General features: G+C 41.6%; 1 protein-coding gene across 1 annotated transcript in view; it reads right to left on the bottom strand.

Moving 5' to 3' along the window:
• The window catches only part of spg (dedicator of cytokinesis spg), a 248198-nt gene that overhangs the window by 55637 nt on the left and 168246 nt on the right, over positions 1 to 24315 (bottom strand). The window lies entirely within an intron of this gene.

Here is a 24315-nt window from a genome sequence, read left to right as displayed (position 1 = left end):
TTCATTACATTTCAATATGTTATGCAAATTCCACAAAGTTACGCCTGAGACAACAAAAGATTAAATGGAATTGATCGAATGCAATAATTTCAGAGTGTAAAAATCATTCGCCTTGACCGGGATTCGAATCCGGATCCCTCAATGTCCGGTCGTGTGCTTTAGCCAGTTAAGCTATCGAGGCGTCCTCCTAAACTCTCGACGTGTCCCTGGGATCCCAATAATTAGGTAAGTCATCTTCTTTCCCAGGGATGGAACCGCCACAGTTTAAAACCCTACCAGAAGGGACTCGAACCCATAATCTTGGGTTTGGCGAACCGATATGACGAATTTGGTGTTTGGAAATAGAAAAATAATCGATTTTCGAGTGAATGGAATCAGATGGGAATGGAAGAGATGGGAATTCGAGAATTCCCATCTCTTCCAAATATCGGACAAGTGTCCTCGCAAAATAACGCGCTAGAAATGCAAAATCGCCGTCTTTTTAACATGCCATCACGAGGTATGACAACGCTCGACATTCATAGTCAAAATAAATGGACTTCTTATCGTTGCGATGTGTCATTATCTCTCTCTATGTTGCTTTCTCGTCTTCAATAAATGTTACCTTAGTGATAAGGAAGATAGCCGCTCTAATTTCATTATTAGGGTTATAAAGAAAGAGAAGAGTAATGTTCTTATCTCGGGCAAGCTCTTATCTTTCCGACTGTGACGAAGAGAAAATCGCAGGATTCATGCCGCCCCAAAAGTCAATTACATTTTTAAATTTAAGGAAAATGATAAAGGTATAGTATGTTGGGTCTGTTATTGACGTAAGGGAGGAAAGGAAATACAGCAAACGCACACAATCCTAATAAATAGTTTTCTAAGTACCTTCAATAAAAAATCGTAGAAGAATTACATAAAAGTATGAACATTTACGGCAGGAAAGAGTGGCACATTATCCTCACGTGAAAGGGGAAAACTGGTATATTTCTATATAGAAAATCGGTAATTATGGCTGTCAAGCAAGGTTTTTCTTTGGGGATTACCACGCCCAAGTTCCTCTATCTCGGCCTTCTAATATTTAACTCGAATTCCACACCATGACGTCGTGAATGTCAAACAACTTGGAAATATTCGAAATTACGACTTAATTTTATCTAGCAGATTCATATGAAGTAGCGGATGCCAAATTTTCACCGATGTGCTGTAAAATGAATCATGTTGATACGGACCACCTACCACTAGCTGGTAGGTCTTGGCCAGAACATGCCGGGCCTGCCCTGCCAGGGCGGCCTTTCACATTGTGAACCGTGACAGATGATTGGTGAAATCACATGAGATATAATTGGCTCAAACATTTTGACGTGCACAGGATGGATATAATGGACTTTTCCAGACGAATGGTGCGAGCCTATACTCCAGAGGTTATACACAAGTGATTCACTACGCTGTTGAAAGAAATAGACGTTCTGGTATGAATCTGACAGCGCCGATAATAGGTAATTTGGGTATTACCACATGCGAAAGGACAAACTTATAGCCTCCAAATTATCACTCAATCACTAGATCTTCGATGTTAAAATCTACTTTGAGTACTGGCGTCTATTATAATTGGAGTCGCAAAAAATTGCTGAGTAAACAGCACTGAATTGCTAATTAAGTATTGAATAAATACTCGCTACCATCCAGGTTTCCCATGTCAGTTGCCTTAGACCTAAGTATGAGAAAGTTCAAGTGACACAATACAGGAGTTATTTTTCATAAATGCAGCTGCCTTTAATTCAGTTGATTCCGGCGAGTGGATTTCATTTTATCAACACCATGTAGTTGTAGTAGTTATTTGGGGAGGCGACCGACAACTCTTTGTACCACCAGGAATAGGTGTGGAATGTTTGGCAGTGGCAGGATTTCCAGATAAAGGGGAGGAGAGAAAAATAATCTTCAGGGGAAATAATGACCTCACGATTACTTTCAAATCACGGAGCTTTTAAGCAACGCTACACTCTGACCACTTTTCAAAAACCCTAGCTCCTTTTACAAGGGCGGTGGTCACCATTTTCATTAATTATTTAACTGCCATGGACGTAAGGTTAGAAATTGTAGAGATTGTACTTCCTACAAGACTGCTTTCGACGACACAAACTTATTCTTTGGCCACATTTATGTGTGACAGCAAACTGTCGATGCAATGAGTAGAGAAACGGTTCCTTTTTAGGTTCGGTTTCGAAAACAAAGGAATGAGATCGCGATGATGCTTGTCAATTTAAAAACATCAAAGAAATAAATTATCCATGCCATTAGAGTTCACCAAGAGTTGACTAGTGACACCGAGGGAACTATTATGACCCCACATTACACTGGCGAATCGGAACCCTATGATAAAATAAGAGAAATGTCATTCCTGAAAGATTTAAGCCCTCTTTCTTCCATCGCAAGATACACAATCGCAACAAAATCAGACAAACCTACTTTTTCAACTCAAAAAGCGAAATTTCAAACTCAATTCGAACACATCCATTAATGCGTGACGTAGATAGGCATATATGAATGTGAATGTACGTGTTTACGATGTGAAATATACGCTTATATTTATCTATTGGACATAAAAGGCGAGCGTTCTAACACCCCCGCCATACACCCTTGCGATAACTTGCGGGGTATTAGGTGTATTAGGCGTAGAGCCTTGGAAAATTCGGCCCACTATGAATGCCGAAGGCCACCAAGCAAATAGGTATTTTTCTATCCCAGGAGTGTTGGCCTCGAAATCTCTACGCTTAAACAACCACTTGAAAACGGCGTAAAAACAAGTTCCATGGGAACTACATATCGCACGTATATATCCTTGGAAGTTTCCGCTTGGATGAGGGTTACGACAGGGAAAGAGGAACAGTTTTTACGGAATTTTAGTCCGAAATTCAAGTTCCCAGAACGCGAATTGTAGTAGTCAAAGCTTGAAATCAGGTGCTATTTCAAGGAAATCTTGATTACAGGAATAAGCGACACGGGGCATCCCAGATAGTGGAGGCAATATTATTAGGTTATTACCTAATAATGTATAGAAGGAGGTAATATAGAGAACTGAAGATAAATAAAACTAAAAAAACTGCCGATTAATCTTGTATTCCTATGAATAAAATCCTGTTCTTTTATACACGTACTTCGGCTGCAAAATAATTATTGACTCCGGAATTTTACGACAGGTAATTTCCGGGAATACACGTGCCGTATAATTTCAACATTTCCACTGTGGAATTTTCAAATCCTTTGTCCGGCTGAGAAGGTTAAGCAACATAATGGGATATTTCGACATCGTATTGTCTCAGGAGACTTCCGCTCTTACGGATGCCCTCCATCACTCAAACTTTCCACTAAAAAAGAGCTGCCAGACCCAACGCTGCCTCGTTGAAAGGCGTAAAATAAGTCCACCTGGAGTAAACACGAGTGGATCACAAAATAAAATTTTAAACATGTGAAATATCGGACGAGTCTTCGTCAAGAGTTGCTCAGCTCAGATCACGAGAACCCTATTATTAGTCGGATGATAATCCCCACAAACATGCAACGAAAATGAAAAAAGTCCCAAAACAAAGCAGTTATCACCATCAACTTTTATATTTTTGTTGCAATTAATGAGGAATACAAATCTTATTTTACCGTTCCCTTTTTGGATTTGACCGTCTGACTTACACGCATTTATACTTCCAAATACCCGAATTTAAAGTTTCGAACCCATGAAGGAGGACGAACCCATGACGGAGGAATTCAGCGTTTGAGTTGGGAACAAATGGTATACTTTGGAAGCATACAGCCATAATACCGAATGGAGGAAGACTTGCATTCATTCCTTGAATATTTGGAATGTGTGCACTTTCCTTTCTGACGTACAATATGAGGCGTCAAAGAGTATTTGTGATTCCTGTGCGTCTCCTTCTCCGAGGATAGGCATTAAGAATACGATTTTCTTCCCCTCTCATCCTCCTCTTCATTCCTTCGAATCACATTAGACGAGAAAGTAAAATCATTATTTTATGACGCTTCAGCAGCTTAGGTCGTTTCGAACTTTAAAAACCTTAAAGAATATGATTCTTTTGTAACTCAATTTTTAATTATGAAAATGATTAATCATGAAAATTTGAAACGTAAATACGTGACATGTATATCCCATTTCTGTGTATCGAAACGCACGTGTGAGCGTTCATGCCACAGGGGTTTATAATCGCCTCTGGTGCCAAGTAAAATCGTATAACATTTTACAAGAATTCCATCACATCATGGCAAAGGCGAAATAATTTCCTCACCTCAAAACAAAAATATTGTCGAGTTTTCTGTTGTTGTGTGCAGAAAGTAAGACTTTATTTTCACCGTGTCTCGTGGTGAAAAAGCAAGAAAAACACTCATCGATCTCAAACGAATGAAATGAATGGCGAGATAGCAACGAAGAAATGTCATGACAGCACCATTGTGGAAGGTCCGACAACGACTACCAAGTGCCGCGTTGGAGTAAGAGAAAACTCGCTTTTGGTACGACAGTTTTCGCTTCGGCGATTGCGCATCCACGAGGACGAAAAGATCATCGGTTCGAGGGAAACGAATTCCGTGCCGTTGCGGTTCGCTAATGGGAAAGGGTCGGGGGCCGGAGAACCGATTGCCACCGACGAGTTTCCCAATGAACCAGAATTCCGCAGTGCCTTCCGGCGAGAAGATAGGGTTGTTCCTCCCTCAAGGGCAATTGCCAAACACGCCGTGGTACCTTGCCTTGCGAGAGAGCCCGTCCGCTGGAGCGTCGTCACGACGAGGCCGTCGGGGAGAGCTCTCGAGGGGGAAACGATGCACCCCCTTGGGTTTTTAACAACACGGCGAGCAACGCTCTAATTACGCCTCCTCTCCCCGACAACGAGGAGATTACTGCCCTGAACGAAAGCCGGAGGCCACGGCAGGATTGGATGTAAATCGTCGCTCTGGACAATCGTTATAGGCCCTGCTAATGGTAGTAATCCCGTGGCTGCTGTTTCCTGGAGAAGTAGCTTGATTGGGTATCGTGGAGGTATGGGGTGAATTTGGAACGTTGGCCCTTGGTTAGATGTCGAGGATAAAGATGATTCCGCTTACGGGAGACACGGAAGCCATGAGAAAATTCACCGTTCTTTCGGATATCGATAACTTGAGAATGGATTAGAATCATTCAGTTTGAGAGATTTTATTTCCAGTCTACCCATGGCTTAAACAGAATGAAGAAAATGAGGTTCAATTTCGCACATTTCCGACGCATAAATATGGAGAGAAAACCCAGGTTTGCGGTGAAACTTCGTTTGTACGACCTTTGAAGGACTGCATCAGTTTTTGCTGCCGAAATGCGACAGGTATGTGTATTGATTTCACTCTATGCTTATAGAAAATATCCACAATGCTCTAATGGTCTCGCATTCGCCCGAATAAAGCCGATATTTTCAGTTACCGCTCTCCATCGGCCGTTCAAATCTTCACGAGCTGAAGGAAGAAAAAGTTACGGGCGTAAGCACCATTTAGTGATGGGAACGTAAACGCCACCCTTCGTGAAAACGATTTGTCATTACCAATGGCTGCGGAGAAATTGAAAAATATCGTTCAAAAAAACCTGAAAACAGCCTTTAAGGACGCGATTTTTGAAGGGGGAGAAGTCATTGAGAAATTAAAAGCCACTAAACTGTCTCCTTTGTCTCCTGTTTTCATAGAATCATAATTATACATGACTGAGTCCATACCAAAGGTCAGATTCACACCCGAATCCCTGGAGAGGTATCCCCGAAAAATATAATGGCGATTCAAAAGAATTTCCGGATTTGTTCATGTACATGTTCATGTTCCCCGCCATACGCCCTTGCGGCGGCTAGCGGGGTATTATGTAGATGTACATGAACACAATACGCCCCAAGGACGTACGGTGGGAGGTTAGAGGGCACAAGCCTTTTGCGAATAAATATGCCCGAATGCATAAATCTTCTCCGTTGATAGGTAAATAAAATCAGAATTAGAAGATTTTCGTCGTGATAATTAAGCAACATCAATTTATTTCGCCTTTATCAGACAAAAACCTCATGCAGAATCATGTTCGGATTCCTCCATCGCGAGCACGAAGTTGAACAACCGGACTCGTACGTCGGTTGAGGGGAAATTCGAGGAAGGAACGCTGCGAGAGTACAAACAAATTGTGCCTGAGCTGCGATAACCGGGTCCACAAACACATCGCGAGTTCTTAGGCTTCTTGGTGTAACCAAATAACCGTCCTTTCCGTGTTCACGGTATTCATGTTTTATTCCAATCACATATGCAAGTATTTATTTCAAAGGAGACTATTTAAGAAATTATCTAATATCTACATACGGCTATTTCAGTCAAATCCAGGCGGAATGCTCCGAAATCAGATCGAGTCTAACGAAACGAAGTAACTATCTTTCAATTTCAATGATCTTGGCAGAAAATATGTCTCACACGCTGAAAAATTCCCAAAGATAGAGCCTCGAACCCTGTCTAACTCCTCATATATTTTAAACCTTAGATGACATCACCAACGATTTTGTACGGGACGACCGAAATCGTTGACGCAATCATGGCAGGAATGAAAGAATACGCGTATGAAAATTGTTTGAAAAAGATACAGCTTTCATTACATTTCTCTATCAAATTCAACTGACCAAAAATGAAACAGGTACTCAATTAGGACGATTCAAAATGATTCCTCCTCTTATGGACCCAACCATTCTATTCTCCGCCACACGCACAGCAGATATGGACCGCCAAAACAAACAGATCAAGTCGACGCACTGACGAACTTGTTTTGAAGAGCGTTTCTCACGAAGGTTCTAACGGTCAAAGTCTTCTGTTCAAAGTTCTGGCTGTATCACTTCGTGTTCATTGGCTCTCACTTTTCTAACTCATACACCTATGTATTCTTTTCGTTTTTCAACGTTCCTAATTCAAAAAGCAAACAGTCGAAGGCCTCGTTACCGAATGGTAAAGACAACCGGTACCGAAAGAATTGCTAGTATTTCCAACGACCCTAAGATTTCTACTCCTGTCATCTTACGTTCCTTCTCCCCTGTTTTTTCTTAGTGACGTATTGTCTCGAGTCGAAATAATTCGTTGAGAGACATACAAAAAAGACTCCAAGGAGAGAGAACCCGGGCAGTTAGCAAATGATAAGACAAATATAATAAAGCAGAGTCTTTGTCATAAACCACCACGATGAAACAATGTGAACGAATATAATTCGCATGTTGATACTTGAGGTCGATTGATTAGCTTCGAAATGCATTTCATCAACATAAGAAATACGGGAATAGACAATATGAAAATAACATCGTTTCGTTTTTTCGACATGTCACCGCATTTATAGCCTTCAATCACTTAATACCTTGTGCGAATTCTTTTTGTGCGGTCTTTTCGCTGAATTTTCTAAATTTCTGCGTAATTTATAAAGATTTGCGTAACGAACGAAAGAAAATTAGTAGTAGTAGTTTTTTTTAGGGGAGGCGACCGACAACTGAGGTAATTTGCGCCATAGGGGATTGACAGGAAAGGATGAAGGGTGGAGAGAAACCCGGCGTCGGCATTAGCCTACTCTTTACGAAAGGCGCCAAGGGGTCCAATCCGACGGACGGCGTACTCACTCAAAGTGCCCTCCACAAAGCACCTCAAGTGGGGATCGAGATACCTCTGAAAAATATTCAACACCGCCGGGATTTGAACCCACGCCCTCAGGGTGGGAAGCCAGTACGTTAGCCCCCGCACCATCTCGATCCCCGAAAGAAAATTAGCCCATGATTTTTCCAACATGTCTTCCCAATACTATTCTCCCGAGTATTAACTTCATATACATGTACATCTACTTAATACCCCGCAAGCCGCCGCAAGGGCATGCGGCGGGGGGTGCTAGGGCACCACCCGTAATTAAGAAAAAAACCGCATGCAGAAGACACAAATTTATACAATCCACAAACAAAACATGGTATACATTCATGCAAAAACCCTTATAACCCACACACAGGCATGCACACAAACTACCAACTAGTATACACATGCACCAACAAATACACCTGATGTCTCGAGAACATACGTACTTCAAAACTTTTAGCGAGATCATTTTGTTCTCCTCTCACGAACTACCCTCGCTTTTCTACGTGTATTCCTTGAATTTTAAGAATTAATCACAGTAACTGGGTAAACCACTTTCTTAATCGAGTTAAACGGTCGAGCCACGTGGAGTTGTATCTCTTAAGTTCCCCACGCAATCACGTTCCTAAGACATTCAGTGGGTTGAAAAGAAAATGTGACCGAATAGTTTACGCCCGGAGAGCATTACGGGCCCATTTCGATGCAAGGAGAGGCCCTCGAAAACGGCGTATTACGGCGGACTAATGACAACCCCGGACTTTTATGGATGAAAGGGCGTTGGGAGGGAGGGTCGAGGGAAGAGTTGGGAAAGTGTTCGGAAAGCCCCAGCTTGGGGGCAATTTCGAGGAAATGAACCTAGTCCTCGGTTAAGGGAAGGTCTCCGTCGACCATGTCACGTTTCCAAACTGCTTGCTTAACCCTTACGCTGCACGCTGGTCCGGGGCAGGTGATGGAAATTCTAGGCTCACCGTAAGAGGGAGTACGAGGACGAAGATATGGCGTCCAGGTTTACGTTCTCGTTTAATTCCATTTGGTGTCGCGACAACTTGACACGAAGGCATGGTTATCTAATATTTATATCATAGAATATTTGCGTGGTAGCATATCAGTTTTCTAAAAGCAACATAATCTGTAACAAGCTATATAAAAGTATAATACAATCTATAAAAAGATTGACATATCACCTAACTCGTTCTGGCACTTACAAACACAAAAAAGTAATTTCATACGAGGAGCCTCAAAGACATTACACTAAATGGTTTTCAAATGAATGACTGACAAAAAGTTCGTAACATTCTTCAAACTACTTAATTTACAAACGATAATCATCATGTAGTCACTCTACACTCATCCTTTTACCCTTAGCCAATTTTTGCCATCGACGATATTTAAATACACGTACACTGAAATCAACACCAGACTTTTCTTCGTTCATCTTTCTACTTCGACTCAGCGAACACACTGTCGCCTGTAGTTATTATCTACTGCAATGAGAGATTGAATACAGTTTTTGATGGCAAAACACCCTCAACAGACAATAAGGAGTCTCCGAATTTGTACCCCTTGAGGATAGTTAATTTTCCTGAGACATTGTTTTAGTTTCTCACTGAGAGTTCACGAGGAGTTAAAAATCCAGCCACATTTTTGGCGATCAAGAGATAAGTTTGTACATTTATACAAAAACCGTGGAGGCTCACAGAATTGTAAGAAAAATTTATTTTTTCGGCTGAGTTCACAAGGGAATCCAAGGACAAGTTTCTGGTGTCTCGCGAGGACACCTAACGTTAACGGTAGAGAGGAGTCCCTGAGCAAGCCAAGCTATTTTTCCGGTTTTTGAATTGAATGAGAGAAATAATTCAGTTCCCCGAAATGAAATGCCCTATTTGCTTTAATTTTTTTACGCAAACTGGCAGGTAAAATCACGTCTAAAAATTAGTAAAATAAGGATAAGTTGTGGGTTAAACGAAAAGTAAATACTTCCACAAATGGTCGCGGAAAAGTTATGAAAGGATTCTGTCTCCATAAATTAAGACTCATTGTACGACTACATGACGTGATTGCTACAGAAAATGTACGCAGCATAATTACGCTGGTTGCGTAAATCGGATCTCCCTAAGAGCTATGTTTTCCGAACTACTTGCTTTAAAACTGTTAATTCTCCCCTAAATATAATTAAAATCAATTTCACAATCCACCGGTAAACCTCATCAAAAGTCACACCTGGCAAATGTCTTCAAAGGAAGGATTTTACAAAAAAACCGCCGAGAGAGGAAGAAATGATGGACACGAGTATATATGCATAGTAAACTGAGAAAAATAATTTCATCGCACAATTTAATGTAGAAATAATACTTATCAACAAGAAACCAAGCGGTGCAACGTGAGAAATGTTTAGTGGCTGACGGTGGTGCTCGCTAATTTGGGCTGCGGTGAGGATTTTGACCTCTTGGACCGGGAGGGCAGGGTAGCTGGTGATCAAAAAAAGCCTCCCCGCAATGTCATCGGCACTATCCCGCTCCCGTTCCCCACGGTTGCGTCCGCCCTCTCCCACGCCACCCTCCCTGCACACCGGCCTCCACGGCGTTTCGGCCCCCCGGAATCCCCTTCGCCCCATCTCTCCAGCCCCACACTAAGACTCGACGGGCTTGCCGCGCTCCGCAACGATAGCATGGGTATCGCGGGAGAGTGAGTGCGGAAAGGGGGGGGGGCGGAAATGGGGGCAGGGACGGCCGTGCAACACCTCGAATCGACTCCATTCGACACGGAATGGGATTTTCATCGAGAATGCTTCGGGTGTCGGCATTAAACAAATCTCATCCCTTTTTTTTTGTTGGCACGCTCAAACTTTCATGCACACACTCATTCCGACTATCGACTCTGGGGCCGTCCTTAGATTATCCAGGCCATATTCAGCCTTTTCTTTTATTAATCTATCCTTATGTGAAAACTCTAATTACCGGCGCTGTAATTAATAGCTAAAAGACGCATTTTCCTAAAAGTAATGAAAAAACGATAACATTTAGGTTCCATGAAAGCAATTTCATTGCGATTATTTATTAGTAACTGTAATTACGCGTTTTTACCTAAAAAAAGAAAACTACCATGAATCGCAGTGCCAGGAGTTGTACAGAGAAATAAACAAGCCTTTTGAAACAGAATGATAAATACTGAAACAAACCTGAAGTGACAGTTTCATTAGTGAGCACTTGAATTAGAGACAATAAAAGCTGCCGCTCACATCAACTAGGGATTACATAGAATCATCATTGCGTATATAAACATATAGTATAGTATGTCGGTATGTATGTGTGGGCTCGTATGTCCATACGTATTAATGTGTGCAGTGGCTATCGTGCTGGCTTCCCACCGAGAGAGCCCGGGTTCAAATCCCGGCAATGTTGAATATTTTTCAGAGGTACCTCGATCCCTACTTGAGGTGCTTTGTGGAGGGCACTTTGAGTGGGTACGCCGTCCGTCGGATGGGACGTTAAGCTGCTGACCCCTTGGCACCTTTCGTTAAAAGTATGCTAATGCCGATGCCGGGTTTCTCTCCACCCTTCATTCTTTCCTGTCCATCCCTAATGGCGCAAATGACCTCAGCTGTCGGTCGCCTCCCCTAAACACTATTACTACGTATTAATGTATATGAATACACATGTTTGCATGTGTATGACGATGTTTACGCATTGATGCGTACACTTATTTAAAGTAGTTGAGGCTATATTTAACAAGAAACTTATATTGTAGCATGACATTACTAGAAATGGTGGTGGCACAATGTGCATTTTTATAGTTTCTGATAAGCATTTACCAGTTCATTGTAAGTTAACTTTTTTTCTGCAGTGAGGCTCCCGCATGGTGCGTGACTTTATTCGTGTGCTGTGCATGCCTGGTGTGGATACACCCCCTGCCACTCACCTTCCTGGTGGCTTGGAGGATATGATGTCGATGACAAGCTCCTTAAGGAAACGGGATGAAACAGCACAACCCCCTTCCCCTAAAATGTCTACGTAATTTAAGGAAAGCCCTTTTTGAAACGAAGAAAACTATTGTCTTCATTTGACATCAACACGTAAGATGCAGGGGATATTGCGTCACGTTAGGCCCTTCCATGAAACACATTCACACTTTCCGTAAGTGACTGCTGGGGAATAAGTGGTTGACTTCTTTTGTTTTTTTTTATGTTTGTGGCTTAACTTTGTAACATATTCATCGACAATATATGCTTAAGTTTTTATTGCTATGGTGCTATCTGAAAGGCTAAATGGTTAATAATTTTTTATTAATTCTTTAGATTTGATTTTATAATGACTACCTCTGTAAATATTTTGTCCTATTCAAGTATGAAGCAATGAATTCTTTCCAGTAAGAGCAAACATCGGGAAAATGACTTCACCGGAAAGTCTCCCACAGGAAAAGGGTTCATGACATGGGGAAGGCTAAGTCGATCTTGAAACTAGGGTGACAAAAATTATAAATGGCCCATGAAGAGTTTGGGTTAACAGAGAAACCATTCTAACAAATAGCATCTAATCTTGGGCTTTCCCCAACAATGCCAACCAATAGATACATCACTCAAAAAACTGTTTGGCGGGGAAGAAATCGCTGGAAACTGATGAAAAGAGGTGAAGACGCTTGGCGAAACAGCGGGCGAGCCGTAACTTTTCATGGTCTTATTTTCGATCGTAAGAAATGATTGGGCGAGAACTTGTATGACTCCATTCTACACAGAAATATCGAAATGATACCGTTTTAAGATTTTCTCGTAATTGTGCACGCCAAAGGTAAAGAAACACTCCGCCGGAAATGACGAAAAAACGACCAATTAATAGGACACCACCCACCCAGTGAAACCCCGAACGGAATTTGCTGCGTCATGGTGCGAACAAAACGCCGTCGGAATGATCCCGAGTCCCGAAGGGTGTTCGAGAGATAAGATACGGAAGAAAGACAAAATACAATGAAAGAATGGCAAACAAAACCGACCTCGAGAGCGGCGGGAATGCATATTCCGGAGACAGGGAAATAAAACGAGGTGACTCATTATGGTTTAACAGCCTAGAGGGGAAAGGCGTGGCAAACGTCCGCTCCGCTTCTTGAAGATTTCCCCTTTCAATCTTTTTAAGAGCCGTAGGAACGATTGCGTTTACTGTTGCGCAAGAAAGAAAAACAGCGGGGAACAAAAGGCCATATGCTGCTACACTATGAAAGTGATACTTTTAAGATTATCGCTGAAAAAAATTAGTCACGATAATAAAATCATTAATTTAATTGACACATTAAAGGTATATTTTTACCTATAATTAGAAGGTTTTGGACAATTCTTGACGGCTATTATTTTCTCTGATTCGTGAGTAATTTCTTTGTTTGCCTCACAAAAAACTTGGTTTTCTGAAGCCCTCCGTTCTACTCTATTCAATGTCAATTCCCTCAATCCCTGATACCTTATCTCTATTACGTCCTTCTTAATTTGTCCTATGTGCATGTCTTTTGGTCTTCCTCGTGGATAGTACCATTCTATTGTTCCTTCAATTATATACCTAATCAATCCATTGTGCCTCAATGTGTGCCCAATCCATCTATTTCTTCTTTGCCGTTGAGTTCTCTATATGGTCCGATCCTCTTCTGCTCCTCTATATACGTACTTTTAGTACTTCCTCGTTCCTTCCTTTGTCTGTCCATTTAATCTTCAGCATTCTCCTTCAGCACCATGTTGCAGAGGCATCTTTCTTCGCTGGTCCACTTTTCCAATGTTCCAAATCTCTGAACCATACAGCGCCATGTTCCACACGAAAGTCTTGACGAATTGCTCCCTTGTTTCCAGCCTTAGGTTCTTTGAACACAGTAATTACCTCTTCTTCATTAATGCGTTTTTCGCTTGGGCTATTCTTCGCTTGGGGATGTTGGTCGAACTTCTTCCATCCCATGTCATGCTGCTGCCCAGGGAGATGTTTCCATATGGTCCAATCCCACTTAATCTAGTTTCACCCCTCGAATTGTGATATCTGCATTCAGTTTCCTACTTACACACACAAGGATTTTAGTTTTCTTCTTGTTGATGCGCATATTATATTCCCCCACTACTTGATCCATAGCACTTAAGAGATGCTTGCAGGTTCTCTCGTGTTTCCGCCACTACTGCGATGTCAAACCGGAAACCGGAGCATTTTGATTTCTTCTCCATTTACCTTGACTCCTTTGATACCCAATTCTCGTGTTTCTTTTATTGCCTCTTCCAGGTATACGTTGAATATTGCTGGCGAGAGGTTGCATCCTTGTCTGGCTCCTTTGTTTACTTTGGCTTCTATTTTTCTTTCATTTTTCGTTTGCATTGTTGTAACCTGATTATGGCAGAGGTTACGAATAATTCTTCTGTCGTCGTAGTCCAATTCAAGCGCTTCTAGTATCTTGAACATGTAGTTCCATTCGACGGTGTCGAAGCCTTCTCCAAGTCCACGAATGCCACATACTCGTATAATAGCTTATTTAAGCGTCTCAATTTTCTACATCTACATCTACATCTACATAATACCCCGCAAGCCGCCGCAAGGGCGTGTGGCGGGGGGTGTTAGGTCACCAACCGTAAAAAAGAAAAATACCACATGCAAAAAAAACAACACGGAAAATTACACCCACAGCAGCGCACACACTCATGCAAAAATCCCTTCATCCAATACTCATGCAAACACATATACCGCAAAACAACTAAAAAACTGCACCCCATGATGCAGCACGAAAGACATCCTACAACACGGAAGCCGGGACACAACAAGCAAGAAATTGAAACATCACTACCACATGAAAATGCACCACGAAACACTCTACCCCCAAAAAGTCTCTAATTGGCAGGGAATGCGACCCAACGTTGCAGGTAGCAGGAATATGCCCCCGCGGAGAGGGACGAGGGATTGAAAGGGAAACTTAAAAACAGATGAACAGAACATGAATGAGGTCATTCGGAAAGAATGGGTTATTATAGCAAAACACATAAGGTTAGTGGAAGAGCATGCATTTAAATACAACTAATTATTTTTTAGACGCTGAGGGTGGCAAGAGGAATTTTTGCTATCTATAACCCTGCAGTTGCTATCCCGTATTGTCCGTGGGAAGAAGGAGTCCTTGAGTCGGCTAGTTCTGGCATCTATTTCCCGAATTTTATATGCATGATCCAAGCGACTAATGTATGTAGGAGTACGAATAATTTGCGAGACCTCGGTGCTGAAACATGCGGATCTAAATTTATTTAATAATTTCAATCTTGCATTGAATCGTCTCTCAGCCAATGATTCCCACCCCAAATCCATGAGCATTTCGGTGACGCTTTGCGTTTTATCGTAGGAATTTTTTACAAAACGGGCTGCCCGGCGTTGAACCTTCTCAATTTCCCGAATGAGACCTTTTTCACTCGGATCCCACACGCTGCATGCGTATTCTAAATGAGGCCTTACAAGAGCGTGGTAACAACGTTCCTTGACCTTCGAGTCACTTTTGCCGACAATGCGTCTAATGAATCCCAATTTTTTATATGCTTGACCGCAGACTTTACGTATGTGAGTCCCCCATGTTAAGTCTTTTGTGAATGTGACACCTAGGTATTTTACCGTATCAACTACTGCCAGGTCACCTCCAGGTAATTTGTAAGCAAATCCCGTTGATCTTTTAAAGAAATTTACCACTGAACATTTATTATAATTTAGAGTCAATCCCCAGTTAGAACACCATTTAGTAATGCAATCTAAATCCTGCTCTAGAATAAAACGATCCTCATCCCCAGATATCTCCCGATAGATCACCGTGTCATCCGCGAACATCCTAATTTTACTTTTCACTTCGCGGTTCAAATCGTTAACAAAAATCAAGAAAAGCAACGGCCCGATCACACTTCCCTGAGGTACCCCCGACGTGACTCGAACGCTGTCGGAACTAGCGCCATCAAGGACTACCCTCTGTTCCCGCTCCGAAAGAAAATCTTTCACCCAACTTATGGCGCCCTTATTTATACCCGCGACCTTTAATTTACGAATGAGTTTACCATGTGGGACCTTATCAAATGCCTTTTGAAAATCTAAGAAGATGGCATCCACTTGCCTACCTCTCTCACCCGATAAAAGTAAATCATGTGTAAATAATCCTAATTGGGTTTCGCAGGAGCGAGTTTTCCTGAATCCGTGTTGATTGTCACTTAAAAAGTTAATATTGTCAAGGTGTCTCATTATTGAACTGACAATTATGTGCTCTAAGATTTTGCAACAGATAGAAGTGAGAGATATAGGTCTGTAATTACTGGGATCCTCCCTGTCACCACCTTTAAAAATAGGCGTTATTTGCGCGGTTTTCCAAATCTTGGGTACTTTGCACTCTGTGAGGGATTTGTTAAATATAAATTCAAGGTACGGGGCAATGTTTGGAGCTAAATGTTTTATCACCCTAGCTGGTATATTTTCGGGACCCGGGGATTTGTTGGGTTTAATCTCGTTAAGCAATTTTAGAAATCCTTGTTGGTCCACTGTTATTTTTTCCATGGGTGGAGTATGCATTGTTTCTTGGAGATATGCGGTGGCAACATCATTCGAGAAAACGCTTTGGAAGAATGAATTTAGGATGTTAGCTTTACCCTCACTGTCTGTATGAATTATATTGCTACAATCCCTTAAGCAAGCCACGGTTTGTTTACTCCCATTTACTTCCCTAACATATGACCAGAAAGCTTTGGGGTCAGTGTCCAAGTGCTCGCAAAGTACTTTGCGTTTAAAGTCCAGTAAAGCGCTACGTAATTTTGTTTTGGTTTCAATTTTAGAGGATCTATATGTGTCCCATAATTGTTTATTCTCAGGGGATGATGTGTTCACGCCTGCCCTCTTTACCCTAGAGTGTAGCATTCTCTGCTTTCGAAGGGCTTTTCTAACGTCTTTATTGTACCACCTGGGGTCGCGATTTGCTTTAACGTATTTTATAGGTATGAAATCTACGATTCCTTTTTGCATGATATTGACAAATTCTGTCCAAGTTTCTTCCACGTTGACATGACTTAAGCGGGTTTTGAACTCGGGTAGTGAAGAGTTTAATTGATTGGCAAAAGATTCAAAGTCTGCTTTGTGGTAATTATAAATTTTTCTTTTTGGTTTAACAATCATTTTTATTTCTATGTCCAAGTGGACATTAATTGCTCTATGGTCACTCAAGCCCTCATCAGTTGATACACTAATAATACGTTCAGGCGTGTTTGTAAGAAATAGATCCAATATGTTCTTTCCACGGGTGGGCATGCGTACTGCTTGATGGAGGGAGTTTCTTTGAACCAATTTTATCATGGAATTGCAAGATTCGCGATCGCGGGTCCCAGATTTAACGATATTGTTGTCCCAATCTATACCAGGGAGATTAAAGTCGCCACCAATTATGTTTATGCTCTTATTATATTTACGTGTAAAATTGTAAATTTGATCGTTGAGGGTGTGAAGTGTTTTCAAATCTGAGTCTGGAGGTCTGTAGAAAGAGCATAAATTTATGTTGGGTTGATTGGTCCGTATTAAGGTGCACCAAACACTTTCTATGTTATTATTCTCAAATGAAACTTGCCTGCTTTCAAAATGACTTTTAACTGCCACGAAAACACCTCCTCCGGGTCTTGTATCTCTAACGTGTCGGTAAACTTTGAAATCTATTGGGAAAATTTCTTGGTCATTTATGTCATTGCACAGCCAACTCTCTGTGCCTATTACTATATCAGCGGAATGAGTTTGGATTATGTGTTCTAGATCCGCTGATTTGTTCTTGAGGCTTCTGCAATTTATAACAAGTATAGTTAAATTATTTTATTATTTTATTTCTTTCTTTTATTATTTTATTATTTTATTTATTTTTTATTAATTTTTCGCCCAGAACTCAAGCTGAGAATTGCCTCTCTTGCTCCTCGGTTTTTCCTGAATCCGAATTGGTTTTCTGAGAGGTTTCCTTCGGCTAATTATCCGAGCAAGGATTTTTGATCTTTGAGTCACCAGCCTCAATGTTCTGTGTTCTAAAAAATCCTTATGCAATCGATATTCATTAAAATTCGGCGACATATTCGTAAATATTAGTAAAAAAATAAAATTGTAAGTTGTTGGAACTTCTTCACTTACTATACACATGTGCGTGATTTTTTAAAGGAAAAAAATGTCAATTAAATTTTAGTTATAAATGCAAATATAAGCATGCTATATTAAAAATTAATATATATGAGTATATTTGCAGGATAAAACTTAAACCAGTTAAGTTTCTTTTTATCCTCTGATGAGCCAAGCTCATCAGAGGATAAAAAGAAACAGCACAGCTGGGTCGTCTCTCTCATAAAACCCGGTGAAAGTCCTAAAATGGTCCAAAGGGGTTTAGGATGATGATAATGAAACGAACGTCAAGATGATGAACGATGATTAGACAGAAGCCCATGACTCTTCAGGTAGATGTATAATTTTAAAATACGATAGCATTAATACATTTCACGGTATAATAGCAGATAAAAGGGAATTTTTTCCTTTCAATCTCTGTCACTCGGGGGTGCTCACAACCTCGATTATAGCTAATGGACCGGTAGATGAAAAAAACGACATTGAAATTTTCATTCGAAATCCTTTCTATTCATCCACATTTGGTAAGTAAATTCGGAAAGGTTTAATTCGATTAGATACTGTTTCGTTAGTCAGCTCAAAAGTATAAGAGCTGTAGAAATTTGAATAAAAACATGGCTACCACGGCAATATTTGTTAAAACCGGCCAATACTCCAAATTGAAAAATGAAATAACGCAATTAGATACTACACCACACGAAGCCACATTTTTATGTTCGTTATCCCATGAAAATATCTTACACGTAGCAATATCAACCACCACGAATATTTAAAAAAATTATTCTAATTTTAAACTGAGTGTTATTTATATATCATGAGATACGAATCAAAGGGAAAAAATGAAGGACCAAATTATACACTTTTTCAGGGATCACCGAATCACAGTTTTGCAAAGTAGGTTTTACAAACAGCCATTTGAGCCTTGAGAAGACAAGATTCCTATCACGGTAACACTATCTTTTCAAGAAATCTCTTTCTTTCCGGAGAAAAATGAATCTCACTTCCGTTCCTGAATAAATGTGCAATGGATGAGGCTGTTAATATTAATAGCATACGTTATATTAACACATTACTCTAACGAGTAATTGCTTACTTCCAAAAAGAGAGAGGGAGAGGCATTTTCCTTCTTAGCGTAGATTCTAATGTAGCCCTGCTTTCGTATGTCCACCAACCCTCGGGAGGAAGCCAATCACGCCGGGGAGTTTAGTTAATGGGATGCTACCTTCCGAGGACCAAGCTACTGAATACCTATCCCTACATGTATATGGAAGTGTAGATTTTAAGCCGAATTCTATAGCATTGTGTGGCACAATATAACTTAGCTACAAAAAGTGTACTTTTCTTCGAATAAGTTTATTATTTTTCTCCCTCTTACTCTGTCCTACTCCTCAACTATCGAATTCCGAAAACCTTACATGATAATCAATGATTATCATATGATAATCAATGGTGATACAAGGTTCACGATAGAAAAAAGAGAGATGGAATTATAAATGATTTGCAAAATATTTTCTTCATTAAAATCTACAGTACCAAGGACGGATTTGAAAATCTACCCCAAATGTTCTTTAAGTCATTCATTTCCGTTTGGAAACCGCCAAATATTTTTGATGAGTTTCGATTTTATAGAACGAAATTTGCTATCTTTCTTGCGCCTATTAGAGATTTTACATCAAACAAACACAATCCACAAGTTAAAATTATTTACAGCAGTTGAAAAAAAATTTAAGCAGTTCAGCAAACTACTGCTTTTATTCGAACGTATAAGATACGACATATGGGAAACATCCAAAATCTGCTTTGATTTTGAAATTTGAAAGAATTGCCTCGTGGATCAATAGGGGTGGAATTAATCACACAATAACTGCATACAAATAAGCAATTAATTTTGGCTGTAGACGTACTTCAATTCATGTAGAGTTGAAGTCTTATTATGATATCACATTCACGGTCTACATCTTAGCGACCTCAGTTTCGCAGAATCGACTCGCATTAATCTCTCCTGAATCGTATCTGCTAAAGAACATGGGTTTGAAGGATTTTGCCTATGAAATGCAGAAGTTGAACGTAAAAAATCAAGAAAGACAACCGATTAGTCCATCGACTCAAATTACCCCCGGGAAGGAATATAATATTTCATTCAACAGGAAGAATATGCGTGGAGGAATAACAAGGCGCATTGAACCGTCGTAAAAACTCTATCATGCTTGCGAGCATGGATAATTCCCATACCACAAGGAGACTTTCAAGTCGACATGCTCCAACCCGGTAGTATAGAAGAGCCTTAAGCTTATAAAATCGTAAAATTCAAATGGGAGCAATTCGCTTCGAGGCATGGCGAAACGTTCCGGGGTCCGAGCAAAAGGAAGCAGAGCCACGAAGCATAAGCCCATGATGCTGGGTCCTCAACGGGTTTACGGTGGCTCCGAAATAAATCCATCAGCTAGTTTTTTTTGCAACCATTTCTTTGCCGAGAAAAATTTATTGCACTCGACACGGAATGAGAAATCACAATAAACGCACAATGGAAACATCCATCTAATCGAGATGAGATATGAGCACTGCCCGGAGACCGGTGTCGAACGGTTCGCTGGGTGGCAAAGGAGGAGGTGAGGCGGAGGGAGAGAAGGAAGCTGGGGAGGGGAAAATAGAGAGAGAAACGTGAGAATACTCGGGTGTGGAGGAGAAGATGAGCGAAGAGGAGAATTTGAGCGCGAAGACGAATGATGTAGGCGAGTGTAAGCAATGGGGAATCCAGCTGAGGAGGGAGAGGCTGGCACATGAGTGGAGCCTTAGATGAACTCCATGTAGAGATACCAGATAGATTAACTGTAAGTTGAAGTCACCTCAAGAATACAAAAGAGAAAACTAAAATCTTGTTTTAGTACAGCGAAAGTACTGCGTAGATGAGGGATACATTTGTATAAAAGTCAGTAATGGCTTAGAAACGATTTCGAGGTAAACCCGATTGCATCCAAACACAACCGAATAAGAATGTAAAGGGATCAGGATGGTGCGGTAGCTAATGTGCTGACTTCCCACCCAGATGGCCCGGGCTCAAATTTCAGAGGGGGCGGATATTTTTTAGTGGTATCCCGATCCCTACTTGAGGTCCTTTGTGGAGAGCAAACAGAGTGAGCACGCCGTCCGTCGGATGGGACGCTAAGCTGCGGAACCCTTGGCGCCCTTCCTTAAGAGTAAGCTAATGCCGACGCCAGGTTTCTCTCCACCCTTCATCTTTTCTCATGTATACCTAATGACGAAAATGACCTCGGCTGTCGGTCGCTTCCTTTAAAACTACTACTATAAGAACGAAAAAATCATCAATTGGAAATATCAATTGAATAATCCAATGAATGCACAATGGCCCACTCAATTATACCCTCTATTCACGTTTGGGGATCGAGATGCTGCGGTGGCTAACGTACAAGCTTCCCACCGTGAGGGCCCGGGTTCAAATCCTGGAGACAACAAATAGTTTTCGACGGTATCCCGATCCCTACTTGAGGTGCTTTGTGGGGAGCACTTAGAGTGAGTACGATGTCCGTCGGATAGGACGTTAAATTATAAACCCTATGGCCCCTATCGACAAGAGTTGGCTAATACCGACGCTGGGTTTGGAAGGGAATCCCGCCTTCCTTTCCCATCCATCCCTAATGGCGCAAACGACCATAGCTGTCGGTCGCCCCACATAAATATTACTACTACTCTATTCAGTTTACGTAAATGCATTTTATATTTCAAATCTTCTTGAAAATTAGTAGAGCGTATACAGGATAGAGTGCATCATTAGCCAGTAAAACTAGCTAATGCGAGCAAATGCCAAATTGAGATTGACAGTCCTATTTTTAGTACCTTTATATTTAGTATCTTAGTATTCCTTTGAATACGTATTATTCTGTTAAAATGATTAAAAATCATTGTGAAAATTTTATTTTATTTTATCTATTGATTGAAAAAATAATTTTTGTTAATATATAAATCAGATTTATTTTTAAGTTAAACTTTTTCGTTAAAAATTTGATTTCCCTCATTTTCAGCTTGCAATGGAACCAAGAGATTTTCGAATTTCTCTTTGTAACGATAGAGGGGCAAAGTTTCTACTAATAGACGTCAATTAAAAATTATCACGTTAATTTGCAATCTTTTTAACGGGACGAAAGCTTTGTACTCCAAAGAAAGTTACGAAAATTAAAATTCCTAGCTAATGATCATAAATTTAATTTCATAATTTCAGTCAAATTAGTTTTACCGAATGTTTTTTTTCCGTCAACCCCCTTCATAACAGCATTCATTGAACATTTTTTCATCACAACAGCGTGCTATACTCAACTGGGAGACGCATATTCCGATCTTAATTCCGAAGGATAGGAAAGTAACAATCAGCTTAGGAATAAAGAGTTGAAACTCTCCGCTTTATGTAATAATGCAAATGTTTCAACGCCTTCCGGAACGCGCATTATGACGCCGTAATGCTGAAGGTGACACTGAGAGTTAGAAGCGCGCCGTGGATTAAAACATAAAGAAAGGATATGCCCACTTTCATTTAACGTTATCCACAACAAATTTCGCCCTGGACGATTGATTTTATTTGGAATGACTGGCGTTTGAAACGACTTCGAACCATAGTTCCGTCGTGAATGGTCTCATAATTCACTCCCGCAGCCAGCCACCGGTGTATCCGGAAACGAGAGAAAAAAATAAAGTCTCCAAAGGTGCGGCGGAACGGGAAGAGAAGGAGCGAAAAACCACCCCGAGAGAAGCAACGGAAAAGAGGGAGGGAGAGAGAAAGAGAGTGAAGAGAGGGGGAGGATCAGGAGGGGGAGAGAGAAAGGGATATTGAGAGTCGGGAGGGTGGCAGGAAGAGGGAGGTGGGGAAGGGGGGGAGGAAGGGATCGGATGAAGGATTCGAGAGGTGTTTCGGAATTCGGGAGGGCGGGCGTGGGGGTGGCGGAGGGTGGGTGGGGTTAGGAAGGGAGGCGTGCACACATCAGGGGGGGAGGAGAGGATGGGGAAGAAGAATGAATGCGGCGGTGGAGAGCGAGGGGCGAGGCGGGGGGTGTTGGTGGTGGGTGGGAAGCTTTCGAGCGAGCCTTGGGTCAGAGCGGTGCAGGAAAGCAGAGGGGGAAGGACCAGGGGTGGGGAGATCGGCGCCCGGGAAGACCGGTGGAATGGGATGGAAGCACGAAGCCGCCCCAAGGTATCCCGCCCCGAGTCCGTCAAGATTTTTTGAAACCCTTTCGCTCCTCCCATCCCTCCCTCCTTAACCTTCCCCCTCGCCCCCCCCGCACTTCTTCGACCCTCCCCGCTCCCGGGAGACGTGAGTGCTAACCCACACCACCGTCCTGGTAGAAATGGGGCGATGCTCTGCCTCCTAGATCCGAAATCAAAACCCCCTCCCCACCATCCTACCCCTCCAACTCCCGTCTCCTGTCGCGAAAATCGCCCCTCACTCCCATCCGTTTTCGCCCCATCTCCGGACCGCTGCCGCACCGGTAGCATCCCAGCTTTTTTGTGAATGGGCACCGTGGCGGGAATTTCTATGCCGCTGGAGTGAAGGCGGGGCGAAGTTCAGTGTTTAGCGCCCATCACGATGCGCGGATGCTCAATTGTACCATGTTACTTCCCTTTCGCAGCAGTTCGTACGCCGTCACTTAGCGCAATTTCTCATAAAAAAATCACTTCGTTAGAATACCACCAGTTACACCCTTAAGAGCAACTATTAAGGGGAAGGAATCTAGTTATGCCATTACAAAGTATACTATGTGAAGGCGTATAAAGTGGAGAGCACTTTAGAGACCATGTCTCGTTTATGTCAAGTTTTCCGGTCGAGATATATTTCAGAACATTGTACTCATATTTTATATTTAAATCGAACGATTGAGGGTGTCATTCAAACATGGTTTTTAATAACACGGAAGTACCTACAACATTACGCGGAATCAATTTCCGATGAAGACTAGACCCTCGAGGTTCAACACACCTAGCAGGTTGGACACAGTACGTTAAACTTATGTCATTCAGAGAGATTTTAAGGATGAAATCCCTTAATGAAGAGCAAAATACAAAGCACAAGAAATGAAAATATACGTGTAAATTTATAAATTAAAAGAAATTCCAAACCGAAATACAGGGTTCGTCCGGAAAATAAGTGTACTGAGCTCAGGAAAAAAAATTATTACACTTTTACATATCTTAAGCTAATATTCCTCAAAATAGGACCCTTGTGAGTCGATACACTTGTTCCAGCGGCGTTCCCATTCCTGGAACGCTCCCGCGAAGGCATCATCGGGAACCTCTCGAAGACTCGTCGTCGACCTCTTCTCTGCCCTCCACGAACATCTTGTGCCACCGAAAGATCATGTTTCTGGACATGGCTGACTCCCCGTAAGCCTGGTTAATCATACCGACAGTTTCGGTAGACGATTTCCCAAGCTTTACCGCAAATTTGATGGAATAACGCTGCTCCAAAAACTTCGGCATCGCGTTCCGTGACGTGGGTCGAGCGTGGAGGTTCGCGTTAACAGAGCTCCTCACTACACCACAGCTCAGAGCCGACTGCCTTTTTCAGCGTCGC

This window comes from Hetaerina americana, unplaced genomic scaffold, assembly GCF_022747635.1.
Source record: "Hetaerina americana unplaced genomic scaffold, ioHetAmer1.1.p SCAF_24, whole genome shotgun sequence".
NCBI lineage: Eukaryota > Metazoa > Arthropoda > Insecta > Odonata > Calopterygidae > Hetaerina > Hetaerina americana.
Note: the sequence above shows the minus strand (reverse complement) of the source record. Positions and strands in the feature narration are given on the sequence as shown.